Here is a 12,576-nt window from a genome sequence, read left to right as displayed (position 1 = left end):
TACTTAAAGGGTTAACAGTTGGTCTGATGTGACATGAAAAGGACCCAAACCGTCATTTCTGCCTTGAGATAAAAAGAAGGGCGGCAGAAGCCAAGGAATCCAGTAGCCTCTGGAAGTTGGAAAAGGAAACACTTTGCAAGAGCCCCCATAAAGCAAGGCACCCCAGCCAACACCTCGATTTTGGTCCAGTTTGAGACTGTCAGACTTCTGACTTACAGAATGTACGCTAATAAATTGGTGTTAAGCCACTATTCGGAGAAGGCAATGGCAACCCACTCCAGTACTCTTGCCTGGGAAATCCACGGACGGAGGAGCCTGGTGGGCTACAGTCCATGGGGTCAGGAGGAGTCCAACATGACCGACACGACTGAGCGACTTCACTTTCACTTTTCACTTTCATGCACTGGAGAAGGAAATGGCAACCCACTCCAGTATTCTTGCCTGGAGAATGCCAGGGATGGAGGAGCCTGCCTGGTGGGCTGCCGTCTATGGGGTCGTACAGTCGGACATGACTGAGGGGACTTAGCTGCAGCAACAGCAAGCCACTATTCTGTAGTAATTTGTTAGCTTAGACAAAGAAAACAAACTGACTACCTACATCTGAACTTTAAGGGACTCTACATCTTGGTCCCTCCCTAGTTTACTGACTTTTCCCTCTTTATTCTTTTCCTTTTGATTTCGGCTCCAGTCAGTGGGTTGTTGCTTAAATATTATCCCAGTTGATTTTAGGTGTTTATGTTTCTGGGTATGTGAAACATAGGGTTCTAAAAGACAGTCTTATACAAAATTGCCACTCCCCTGTTAATCCTGCAACCTTGTTCCCATTCTCTCCTTCTCCCCACCCTTCTCATACAGAACATAATTCACTTTATCTTCAGGTGTATCCTCTGACTCCTCCCCCTGACAAATGAGCAGGTGCTGACTCCTCTCCCTGACAAATGAGCAAGTATTTGTGTGTGTTCTTACATCCCCTTGTCTCTTTCACAAAGGGTGTAATTAAAAAAAAAAACTTATTAATCTGCATCTTGTCTTAGTTGTATACATGGGATCTTCGTTGCTCCACTACATGCAGGATTTTAGTTTCCCAAAAAGGGATTGAATCCTTCTGCATTGCAAGGATTCTTAACCACTGGACCACCAGGAAAGTCCCCAGAAAGTGTGTAGAACTTTTGCCTTTAAGCAAATTTAAAGTCCAGCGAATTTGGCACAAGAAGGCTACTTATGACTTTAAGCGAATGTTGTTTTGTTTAAATGCTAAGGGCCAGAATTAAATGAATTAAAACATGAGACATGAGGGAAATGAAATAGTTAACTTTCAGTAAGTACATCTAATCCTTACCTGCAATTAGACTGTACACTAGCTACTTCTCATCACAGATGCTGTTAACTTTTAGTCAATTTGCATTAATTTTAGTCAATGTGGGCAGCAGAGGGTGCAAACTGTTGAGTTGGCACAGACAGGTCAATTACTCCCTTTTCGGAGGTTCATTGGGTGGGTGTTAGAATACTGAGACATTTCTGATGACGGGTTTGTGTATTCCCAGGTGCTTGAATCCTAAAACCTTCACTTAGGTACCTTGCTCAACTGTGCCACAGCATCGCAGTTTTGGTCGCTGAGCCCAAACTGAAGCCCCAAACTATTGTGTTAAGAGTGGTCCTACAGAGCAGGGCCTTCCCCACATATACAACCTTGCCCAAAGGGACCAAAAACAATGTAAAATATCACACCTGAGCCTATACTTTTCCTCAAGTGAACTGAGCAGTGTTTGGTAGCCGTTAACAAACTAATCACAAGTACCCTCCCACTTCCATCTGCAGCAACAAACATTCCCAGGATCCCGGGCCGTTTGGACTGACGTTACTTCCGGGAAAAGTAACCTTTCTTTGGCGGTTGCAGATCAGAGAGGTCTCGCGACATTTGCTCCCGCGAGATCTGCTTGCTCACTCTAGCGATGACATCCTCCTCCTCCTCCCCGCCGCCTTTCGGCAATCTTCGCCAGTCCCAGCCCCGACCAATCTGCCCTCAGATGGCATAGATCAGGGTCTTTCCCCGAACCCCGGTCAGCGCGGGGCGTCAGGCGGCAGCGGCGGGGTGCGAGCTGCACGAGGCCGACGGCAGCGGCACTGCGGACAGCCACGGGCTGGCGACGAGCAGTGAGCGTGGGCGGGGCGGGGGTAAGCCCACTGAGTAGCGGCTCGATTGTTCTGGCCTGGCTATGGCGCCTCTCCTCCCCCCCGCCATGGCTCCCCGTGTCCCTGCTCCGCTCCTCTCAGTGAGTGAAAGTGGCCGCCGCCGCCGCCGGCCCAGCGCCCGCAGCCGCCTCAGCGCCGCCGCCATCTTGGGGTCCCAGGAGCCGCCGAAGGAGCGAGCTAGGAGCGTCCACGCCCAACGCAGTCACCGTCCCACGGCCTCAGAGAGCGAACCGCGGCTCCACCGTCGGCGGGGCGACCCCCCCCTCCGGACCCCGCCCGCACCCCGCCCCCCCTCCGCCGCCGCCGCGGCGGCGGGGCCCGGCGGCCCGAGGTGAGGCGACTAGACGTGGGCGGACGAACGGAGGGGGGGTTGTGTAGGCCCCGTTGCGCCCCTCTCTGTGGGCGACGACTGGGCCTCGTCTTAAAGGGGCCGTCGCCCCCGGCCCTGGGATTTGTTGGGGTTAGTAGGGAGGATGGGTGTGGACACTCCTCGCAGGGTTGGGACCTCAGGGATCTGGGCCTTGTTCTTACTCTCTCCTACCTCTGGAGACCCGGGGTCACGCGGTGACCTCGGCCAGCCGAGAAAGCCCGTGGGGCGCCCACACGTGAGGAGTGTGTTAGACCTGGTGCACGTGGGACCCGGTGGGGCGGTGTCGGCTAACACGTGTGTGGGTTTGGGGGTGGGGTGGGGCAGGGCGGGGGCTGGTTGGGCTCGAGTGGGAACCCGGTGTGGACTGCTGTATTTGTCCTTTTAAACAGATGAGCTCTACGGGCTTGATAGTGTGTCAGTTTATGGGAGCGAGTTGGGATCTGGGTGAATGGTCCATTTTGCTTGTTGGTGTTGGCTGGGTGCAGCCTAACACGTGCACACACTTAGGAGTGTGTAGGTGTCACCCCTTCTAGGCTTTTTGGCCTTTGTAGGGCGTCTAGGCAAGTGTCATCTAATTTGACGTTCCTTCTTGAGGTCGCTGTTGAAAACTACTACTTCCGTAATCAGCGAGGGTGGAAGCCCCCTACAGTTTAGGAGTGAGAGGTTCTAAGAAGGCACTCACTATTTTAGTTTAACAGCCAGCTCTGCTGAATTCTTTGATTCAAACACTATCTAGTTGTATGTTCGTGTACTTGTTGGTAGAATGGAAGAAGAAATGAGGTGGTTGACTTTGCTATCATCTCAGGTAACCAGCTTACTTTTCCAATTAATGACTTTCATGATTTCCTTTCCCAAAGGGAATTTTCATTGTGGTTTACAAGTGGCGGCTTTTTGTTATTCATTTTTAAAGTAACACCTTTACTGAGATATAATCCGCATACCAAAAGCTCCGACTTTTAAAGTGTGCAATTCCATGATTTTTAGCAGAAGAGTTGAGTTGTATAGCTAGCACAGTGCACTATCTAATTGATCACTCCAAAAAGAAGCCCCCATATCAGTTACTCCCTTCTCCTCTTCACCCAACCCCTAGCAATCACTAATCTCTTTTCTGTTTTTGTAGATTTGCCTACTCTGGATATTTCATATAAACAGAATCATACAATATGTGTCCTTTTGTGGGTATCTTCTTTCACTTAACCATGTTTTCAAGGCTCTTTCATGTTGTAGCATGTATCAGGACTTTGTTTCTTTTTGTTGCCAATTAGTGTTCCAATTCTGGTTGTGTTTTATTCTTGAAATTCTCAAGCTCTTCCTATAAAACATTTATTTGGTTATTATATATGGTAAAAGTCACATACTTAACTAGATTGTAAAATAAATTTGTGTTTTTGAGAGTTATATTGTTTTAGTTTACTATGTTTTTTCCTCTACAATTTGTTTCAGAAGAATCCGAGTTGATTTTTAAAGGTCTGTGTTTTTTAATAGGAAAAAATTAATGTAATGAGCACAAATATGATTAGAAGTTTTATTACTAATAAAAACATTTTTGAGTACATCAAGGTACAAATGTGAGTCAGTGTCAACTACAGACCTAAAGCTGTGATGCTATAATTTCACTTAGTGAAAGTTTGTCATGGTACTACCAGGGGAAGGTATCCTTAAACAGTTTTTGACCTTAACTTGTGTAGACATAGGACTAGGGAGGGACTAATAGGCATCTTTTCGGCCCACAAGGTTAAAACTGGCTTGGGGATTTAACACGTTAGCATAAAGTTCACAAAAAATACAAATGCTGGGATGCATTGAGTTTTAGAGTGGATAAGATTTGGATAAGATTGGTAGGAATTGGGTAAGATTAATAGGAAACTTTGAATTTGTGTAGGAAAATAAGTGAAGTTGGTGACAGGTTTGCTTCTTAAGCACAAGGATTTTGATACACTAGGTCGTAGCCTGCAGAAGACTGAGAAGAGCATACTCGTCAATACTTACTAAATACCTTATATGGGCACTGATCTAATCGGCAGGGCTCCTGTTCTACCTCATACCGTCACTTTAGCAGTTAGGATTTCAGCATATGAGTTGGGGGAGTGAAGGAACCTAAACATCTGAACTATGGCTGTGCATTAAATGAGAAAGTTGTAGAAGCACTGGATTCGCTTGCTAATTGTAGTACAGTAGGTTTGCTTAGAGTTGAAAAGTTGGTCACAAAGAAGTTTAATGCCTGGGTTTTGTAAGTACATAAGAGAGATTTCCATATGTGTTAGGTCAGAAGTAGGATATCAGTAATAGCCAACGTCATTGACAAATTCGATGTGAAAAAAATCACTGGGATTAAATGCTGTCCTTTTTTTTTTTTCCTTTAAAATTTGGCGTGCATCATGCGGTATTTTAGTTCCCCAGCCAGGGACTGAACCTGAGCCTTTGGCTGTAAAAGCAGAGTCATAACCACTGGACCGCCAGGGAATTCCCCATATTTTAAACTGATGAACAGACAATGAATAAACTGTGTGACATCCCTTTGTAAACCTTCATTACCAAGGTTTGGTAACTGTGTGATGGTGTCAGAGCAGTATCCTTACATTATTTATGTGCTTTGAACCCCTTTATAGTTTAAAGAAACCTTTGAACCGCTTCTCAGAATTTTATTTTTCAAATGTATAAAATATAGTTTACGTTTTAACAACTAGTGATTGTCCTGCTCATACTGCTGTGGTATGCTACGGGAACTACATTCAGAATAGAAGAAAATGTTAATTTCAGTTATAGGTTAGTGAAAATAAGGATGTACATTTTTTCCCATCCAATTTCTTGAACCCTAGTTTAAAGAGCCTTTGCCCTAGAGAGTCCAACATGTAGCTAAGTCATTTTATATGTATCAAACCAGTGATTTTTTTTTTTTTTTAAGAAGTAGAAGGATTGTTGGCTCAAATTTGCATTCACATGAACAGGACTTTTTAGGGGAAAAGTGAGTGATAATTTAGCTGAAGAGAAACCTGGTTGTATAATAGAAAGACATTGGTTTTGAACTTAAAAAGACTTAGGTTTGAGTCCTGCTTAGCACTGAACAAGCCAATGAACTTGTTCAGTTCTCCGTATTTGTAAAACAGGTACAATAATTTTCACTTCTGAGATTAAATGACATATCAACTATAAGACAGCATATTGAGAAATGTTAGTTTGTTTTCACCTTTGAAGAACATATCAAAAACTTTAACATACCTTTAGTTTTGATTTGGAAGAGGAAACTTATGCAGTAGGAAAGAACATGTATGGCATATAGGGTTTTCTCGGGGTATATGTATAGTGTTCACCTTTTTGTACTGGTACCAAAATGATTCATATTTCTTATGAATATAAACAGATAAGCTGCCTTTGGGTTTGCATGTGACAGCTACCTTTTCTGGGCAAGAAGTTAGTTAACTGAGGAGGATAAACTGGGTAAATCTTTCATTCCTTGTGCATGAACAGAAAAATGGCTAGTGAACATCAGTATGGTAAAAGGAACGCTAGGCCAGGTGGCCAATTCATCTCTGAGATTGTTGTCTGGGTATTACTAGAAAGGCTGTCAACATATTTGTCACTCCTGGAACTTCCCTGTTGGTCCAGTGGTTTAAGACTTAATGCTTCATTGCAGGAGGCATGGGTTTGAGTTCTTGGGGAGCTGAGATCCCACATGTCTTATGGTGTGTCTAATAAGTAAATAAATGTTTAAAAACACTCCTGAGAGAGGTATGAAAAATAAAATTTAGAAATGGACTGTATTTGTATTATCTTGGTAGAAAACCACAGTGCATTCACTCTTAGACTTAAATTATTACACCTCAAAGAAGAACAAATTAAGCAGGAGGGAAGTTTCCAATATAAATAATGAAGGCAACAGTGAGGTTTGCATATGAAGACAAATTTGATTTCACAATGGAGTGATGAAGACTGAGATGGACTATTATTAAATTGTTAATCTGGAAAATTAGAACTAGCTTGAAAGATAAATATTGTTAGATAGGTGTATAATGAGTGGTTTGTTTATGAAACTTAATAACACAGAAAGTGGTTAAAACTCATAAACAGACCAGACCCAATTTAAATATCACAAAGCCAGAGACTTTTCCATCCCTAGTTCATTTGAGGTCAACAACCATTTAATGATACTTGAGCCTAATGGTTTAGGAAACTCCTTATTCTGTTCATTCATTCACTCAATATTTATTTATTGAACACATACTGAATGTGCTTTGATCCGCCCAACAGTGAGTTGTTGAGCATCTGCCACACTCAGGGACTGTGGTAAGACTCTGTTGGGCGTGTACAAGTGAGTTAATCCAATTGTATGTATATATATTGGAGAAGGAAATGGCAACCCACTCCAGTCTTCTTGCCTGGGAAATCCTGTGGACAGAGGATCCTGGTGGGCTAAAGTCCATGGGGTCGCAAAAGAATTGTACCTGACTTAGTTTCTGCACAACAACATGTTTATGTATGGAGAGTACAGAGGGGCTCTGCAAAGAGAAACAGAATTGTGCGAACTCTTGGGATGCCATTTTTTGTTTGTTGTTTAGTCACTAAGCCGTGTCTGACTCTTCTGCAACCCCATGGACTATAGTCTTCCAGGCTCCTCTGTCCCTGGGATTTCCCAAGTAAGAATACTGGAGTGGGTTGCCATTTCCTTCTCCAGAGGATCTTCTTGACCCAGGGATTGAACCCACATCTTCTGCATTGGCAGGTGGATTCTTTACCCCTAGTCAGCAGGGAAGCCATAGGATGCCATGGATAAGTGTAAAAGTATAAACCTTAATGTTTCTCTTGACGTGCTGATATAAACTACTAGTACTTAGGTTTTTTTGTTTGTTCATTAAGTGAAACATTCTTTTCATTTGTTTAAAGGTCCTAATCTGCCTCGTTAACAGAAGTGTTGTCATCCAGTGGCCTTGTAGTATAGCCAGACCCCTTTTAGATGCTAGAGCCAGATGACCTGGGTTCAAATTTTAGCTCTCTTATTAACTGTGTTGCCTCTGGAAAGCTGTTTAAGCCTCAGTTAATTCATCTTTTAAATTAAGATAATAGAAATACCTACTTCACTCACTCACTTGCTCACAGAGACCTAAAAATTCTTACAGTGGAACCTGGCAAAGGGTGCTCTCAACAAGCATTAGCTATAATTGTAAGTACCATTTTGTTTTGACAGTTTAATCTAGAGTTTTCGTTTGTAAAGTATTGAAGTCAGAAACTTTTTATTATGAATAGACAATATCTCAAGTCTTTTTTTAGATAACAGGTAAAAATACATCAGTAAAGAAAATCATTACAATGCATTAACCTGTGTTTATGTAATGAATACCAGTAGATAGAAATATCTTTCTACTTAAAATTATAGTGCAAAGAGATAATATTTTACAACATTAAACTTTTTAATTCAGGGTCTAAAATATTTCTGTCCAGGTTGTCATTCTAATGTTAGTAATAATTTGCCTTTTTTTAGAATCATTCGTAGAAAATAATAGTAAGCCAGACTCTACAGAAGGGCTTGGGAGAGGTTTTCTGTAGAGTCAAGTAAAAAGTCTTAGGCTTTGCTGGCCATGTTTCTCTGTCTCAGCCACTCATGTCTGCGATTGCATTGTGAAAGCAGCCAAAGTGAATATGTACCTGAATGAGTGGGGCTATTTGCCAGTAAAACTCTGGGGACTGAAATTGTAATTTCATATAATTTTCATCTGTCCTGAATTTTCCCCAGTTACTTCAAAACTTAAAAACCATTCTTATCTGTCAGGATTTATAAAAATGAGCAGCAGGCTGAGTTTGACACGCGGGGCATGCCAACTCCTGTTCTAGAGTCGTGGCTCTGTAACTCTCTGGCTAGGTGATCTTGTGCTAGTTAATATTAAGCCTTTAATTCCATCATTTCAATAGGGATAATACATAAAAGTATTTACTTTATATGTAGAGTTGTTAGAAATAAATGAAATAATCCATGTGAAGTGCTTAGCATCATCCCTGACACAAAGTGTTTAATAAATGCTATAAATTATTGTCATCTGTTTGAAACTCCCTCATTTTACACTGAGACTCTTGGGACCCTGAAAGGATAGCTATTATTCTTAAAGTCTGTATGGCTTGTCAGTAGCATTAAACTTAAAGTTCTTGACTTCACCTTCTCTTTCTACTACTGAACCATGCTGCTTCCATAGAGGATTGTAATACCATTTGGTTCATTTGAAATAGTGCTTGAGAAAATTATTCTGTTGGCTACAGTAGTAGTAGATGCATGACATTATGCATTTGCTAAACTTGCAGGGCCTTTATAGCACAGAGTAAACTTCAGTATGTCCAAATTAAGCGAAAATCATTTCGGAGGTTGAAGGATTCCAGGAAGGAATGCAGATTGTGAAAGGAGAATATAATAATATTATAAATGTATGAAACCGCCTTATTAAAATTAGGAGGAGGGAACTGCTAACCTAAGTAACCTTGAAAATGAGTGGACTCTTAAGGAACTGCATATGAGCACTGTAGTCTAATTGTTACAGTTGTGTTCTATGAGATATACCACTTAATTGTGATACTGAAACACAGAGAGACTACAATTGAACAATTAAGTAAATGGATGGTGGGAGACGGACTACTTACTGTCAGAGTAAGTATTTACAGATAATCAAGGGAAGGAGGCTGGAATAATCTTGTGGTGATGGATTAAAGTTGGAGTCATCAGTATGAATCCGTGTTTAGCTTGATACAGGTATAGGTGGTTGCATATACAAATTTTTAGAGGCACATACATAACATGGGTTTATATACACACAGGTATATTTCTATGCTCTGTGAAGAGAAGGTTAAAAACCTAGGAGCACATACCTAGTACCCACATCGTGTTTTCTTATACCATTATGTAATAAAAGGAACTGGAGCTCCTTGGAGAAGTAGCTAACTCTAGGTTTGATACAGGAAATCTACAAGATGAGCCTGGAGCATCAGAAGGTAAGGAAGTACTACAGCTCCCACCACCAGCATTCCACATTGATGAGGATATGTCAGAGGAGCACAGGGACCAACTGAAAAAGCTCCCAGTGGTCAAAACTCAACGATTTGAGCAGCAAAATAAAGCAGCATTGGATTATAACCCATAACATAAAATCAATATTTATGACTCTATATTGGTCTAAATAAATGATTGACTAAATGAATATACTGCTTGGAATACTTCATTAGCATGGCTTTATGCCCTTGGAGCCTCTGCTTGTTGGAGGTCCTTCAGACAATGTTGGAATAGTTAAATATGTGGGAGTTTGGAGTCAGACTTGTTGGATTCCAGTCCTGGCTCTGTCACTTTGGCTGTGTGACCTTAGGGGAGATGTTAAGCTTAACTCTTTTTTTTGTTTGTAAAATAAGGGTTATAGTGTTGTCTATGTCATAAAAGAATTGAATATGTGAATGTATATATGAAGTGCATATGCAAATAAAATGGCATCTGGTTCTCAATAGAATGTGTGTGCATAGTCTTATTGCATTTGATGCAACAAAATAAAAAATTTGAATTCTCAGTTGGAATTCCTTGTGATGAAGTTCCCTTACCCCCAAGCTTCTTGAATAGTTAAAAAAGTGTTTATTGGACGCCTAGTTTGGTGTAAACATACTTGCCTTGTTTATAATATCTGTGTATCTTATAAAATAAAGATAATGAAAGTAATTATATTTGGTGTTAATAAAAATATCATGTGTTAAGTGACTGAAATACAGTTGAAAAGCAAGAGCTGTTTAGTATACAATTCACCTCATGCTTGTTTATAGATGGTTCATTGCCAGGATGAATTACCTGAACTTTGATTTCTCAGACTTCCTTTGGTGAAGAAAGGCTTCTCTGTTACCACCCACACTGGTTACTGTGTTCAGCCCCAAAATGAAGACTGACTTTTAGTATAGGAAAACTGAGTAGAAAAGTGAATTTTATAATATTGGCTGGTTATGAATGTCTCTTACCTTTTATTCTCAATAATAAATTCTCACCATTACTTTTGTAATAATGGACAGTTAACTATATGGAACTGATAACTAAGTTATCTCAGCTCTTTGTGAGAATCTCTGTTTTTCGCAGATGTCTATCAAGTAAGTTAATGTTAACTTCCTTTTGATGAGAAATAAACTGAATTGCTCAAGATTTTGGGCCTGTGGATTCAGTTCTGTAATTTCCCTTTTACTGGTGCATATATTTGTCAGCTGTCTCACTCCCTGAAAAAGGTAAGTGTTTTCATGAATTTAGCTGTGAAAGTTGTTAAAGTCAATAATTCTTCAGTAAGAGGTATCTTTAGCTTTGTTTTCAAATTTTTAATTTGATAAATTGTCATTAATTTAGATTGGGTTCCTTTCACCAGAAGACTTGTGAAATATACTAAGGACCTCTAACATAGGCTAACATAAAACAAATTTTTTTTTTTTAATTACCATGTGAAAGGTCCACTGGCTACCTCAGGAAGCATTTCCTCCCTTTTGGATTTTTTTTTTTATTTAGACTCTAATTAATTCTTAATTAACGAGGATTAAACTTGTTTGACCGGATGTCATGTTTGTGGTGTATACTACAGAACTCCCCTATAGGCAGTTGTGCTAGTAATTTATTTTTTATTATTTTGATAAAATGCAGTTTGTTCCCTGTCTTGATGAAGATGCTATTCTAGGAAGCTGAAATGATTCTTTACCTAGAAGAAAGCAAACACGTTGTAATTGTCGTCATCCTTGGAAACATACTTCATTTTGATAAATATTCTGATTTTATTGAGGAAGAAAAGTAGGGAAAGGTAATCATGGATAAGTACTTTTTCTTTCTCACAATATACCTATAAGATAAGCAAAATATTTTCTCTTTGCCATTTTAGAACTCTCTGAAAGGGCCATGATTTTTTAGCCAGGAATTCTTCATTCCATTTCAAGTGCAGATGTAGGGAGTTCCCTGGCGATCCAGTGGTTAGGAGGTTAGGACTCTGCACTTTCATCATGGTGGCCCAAGGACGATCCCTCGTTGAGGAACTCAGATTCCGCAAGCCGAGTAGCAAGACCCATCCCCTCCCCAGTCCACCGCACCCCCCGCCACCCCGCCGCCGCCAAAAAAAACATGCAGGTGTAATTTTTGTCTCAGACTTTGATTTGGGGAAACCCTGGGTTTGTTAAATTATTCCTATGCTCTTACAGTAGGAACTGTTGCTTTGGTGGAGCAGGTGCTTTCTGGCCTTCCTGTCAACCTATGTAGAGGCCACTGTCAGCCCGTGCTCTTTGAGGACAAGGTTTTTCCTTCCTGCTTAGTTCAGTCCTGGGACATAGTGGCTTCTTTAGCTTTTTAGTGCACATTCAGTGGTTTGAATGGAAAGTTTAGGTTCAACTAGAATATTTAAAGAGTACCTAATGAATTATTTTCCTCTTTAACTTGCCATGTGTAGAGTGACCAGATACTGTTCAAACGTGGATACTTTTGGAAGTGAGGAGAGAATGTTGGTAATTATGTTTCAGACAACAGGCATAAAATTGAACTGTCATGGGCAGACCTGCTCATGGGATCACTCTTGTCTCTTTGTTGTTTTATCATAGCAGAGTCTGTGGTTAAGAATTGGGTGGTGAAGAATTGGGGCTTTTGAGTCACTGGTAATACATCTGAGTTCTAATTCTAGCTCGGGCAAGTTATTTAACCTAACTAAAATGGGAATACAGTTTAAATTACCATGAGGATTAAATGAGCTAGTATTATTAAAGCAGGAGGCCATCTATGGGGTCACACAGAGTCGGACACGACTGAAGTGACTTAGCAGCAGCAGCAGCAGCAGCGGCAGAAAAGCCCCTCACAACTAGTGGGCTCTTATTCAGTGATAGGTCCCTTGTCGTTCTCTCATCAGGCCATAACGAGAGTTATACTTCCAACTGAGGCTGGCTTTGAAAGTTTTTTTTATGGTTGAGGTTATGTGAAAGATTTCAGTGAATGCAGAAATGTTTTTTTGCTGAGCCATTGAGTATTTTTTTTTTTTTTTTTTGTTAAAGTT

General features: G+C 40.9%; 1 protein-coding gene across 2 annotated transcripts in view; it reads left to right on the top strand.

Moving 5' to 3' along the window:
• The first annotated feature begins 2,212 nt into the window (after positions 1 to 2,212).
• INO80 (INO80 complex ATPase subunit) overlaps positions 2,213 to 12,576 on the top strand; it is a 121,084-nt gene continuing 110,720 nt past the window's right edge. For both annotated transcript variants that reach the window (XM_042252297.1, XM_004010458.5), the window contains exon 1: positions 2,213 to 2,524. The gene's annotated coding sequence lies outside the window, so the exon portion shown is untranslated. The remainder of the gene's footprint in view (positions 2,525 to 12,576) is intronic.

Source organism: Ovis aries, chromosome 7, assembly GCF_016772045.2.
Source record: "Ovis aries strain OAR_USU_Benz2616 breed Rambouillet chromosome 7, ARS-UI_Ramb_v3.0, whole genome shotgun sequence".
NCBI lineage: Eukaryota > Metazoa > Chordata > Mammalia > Artiodactyla > Bovidae > Ovis > Ovis aries.
This window is presented reverse-complemented; position numbering and strand designations above follow the sequence as displayed.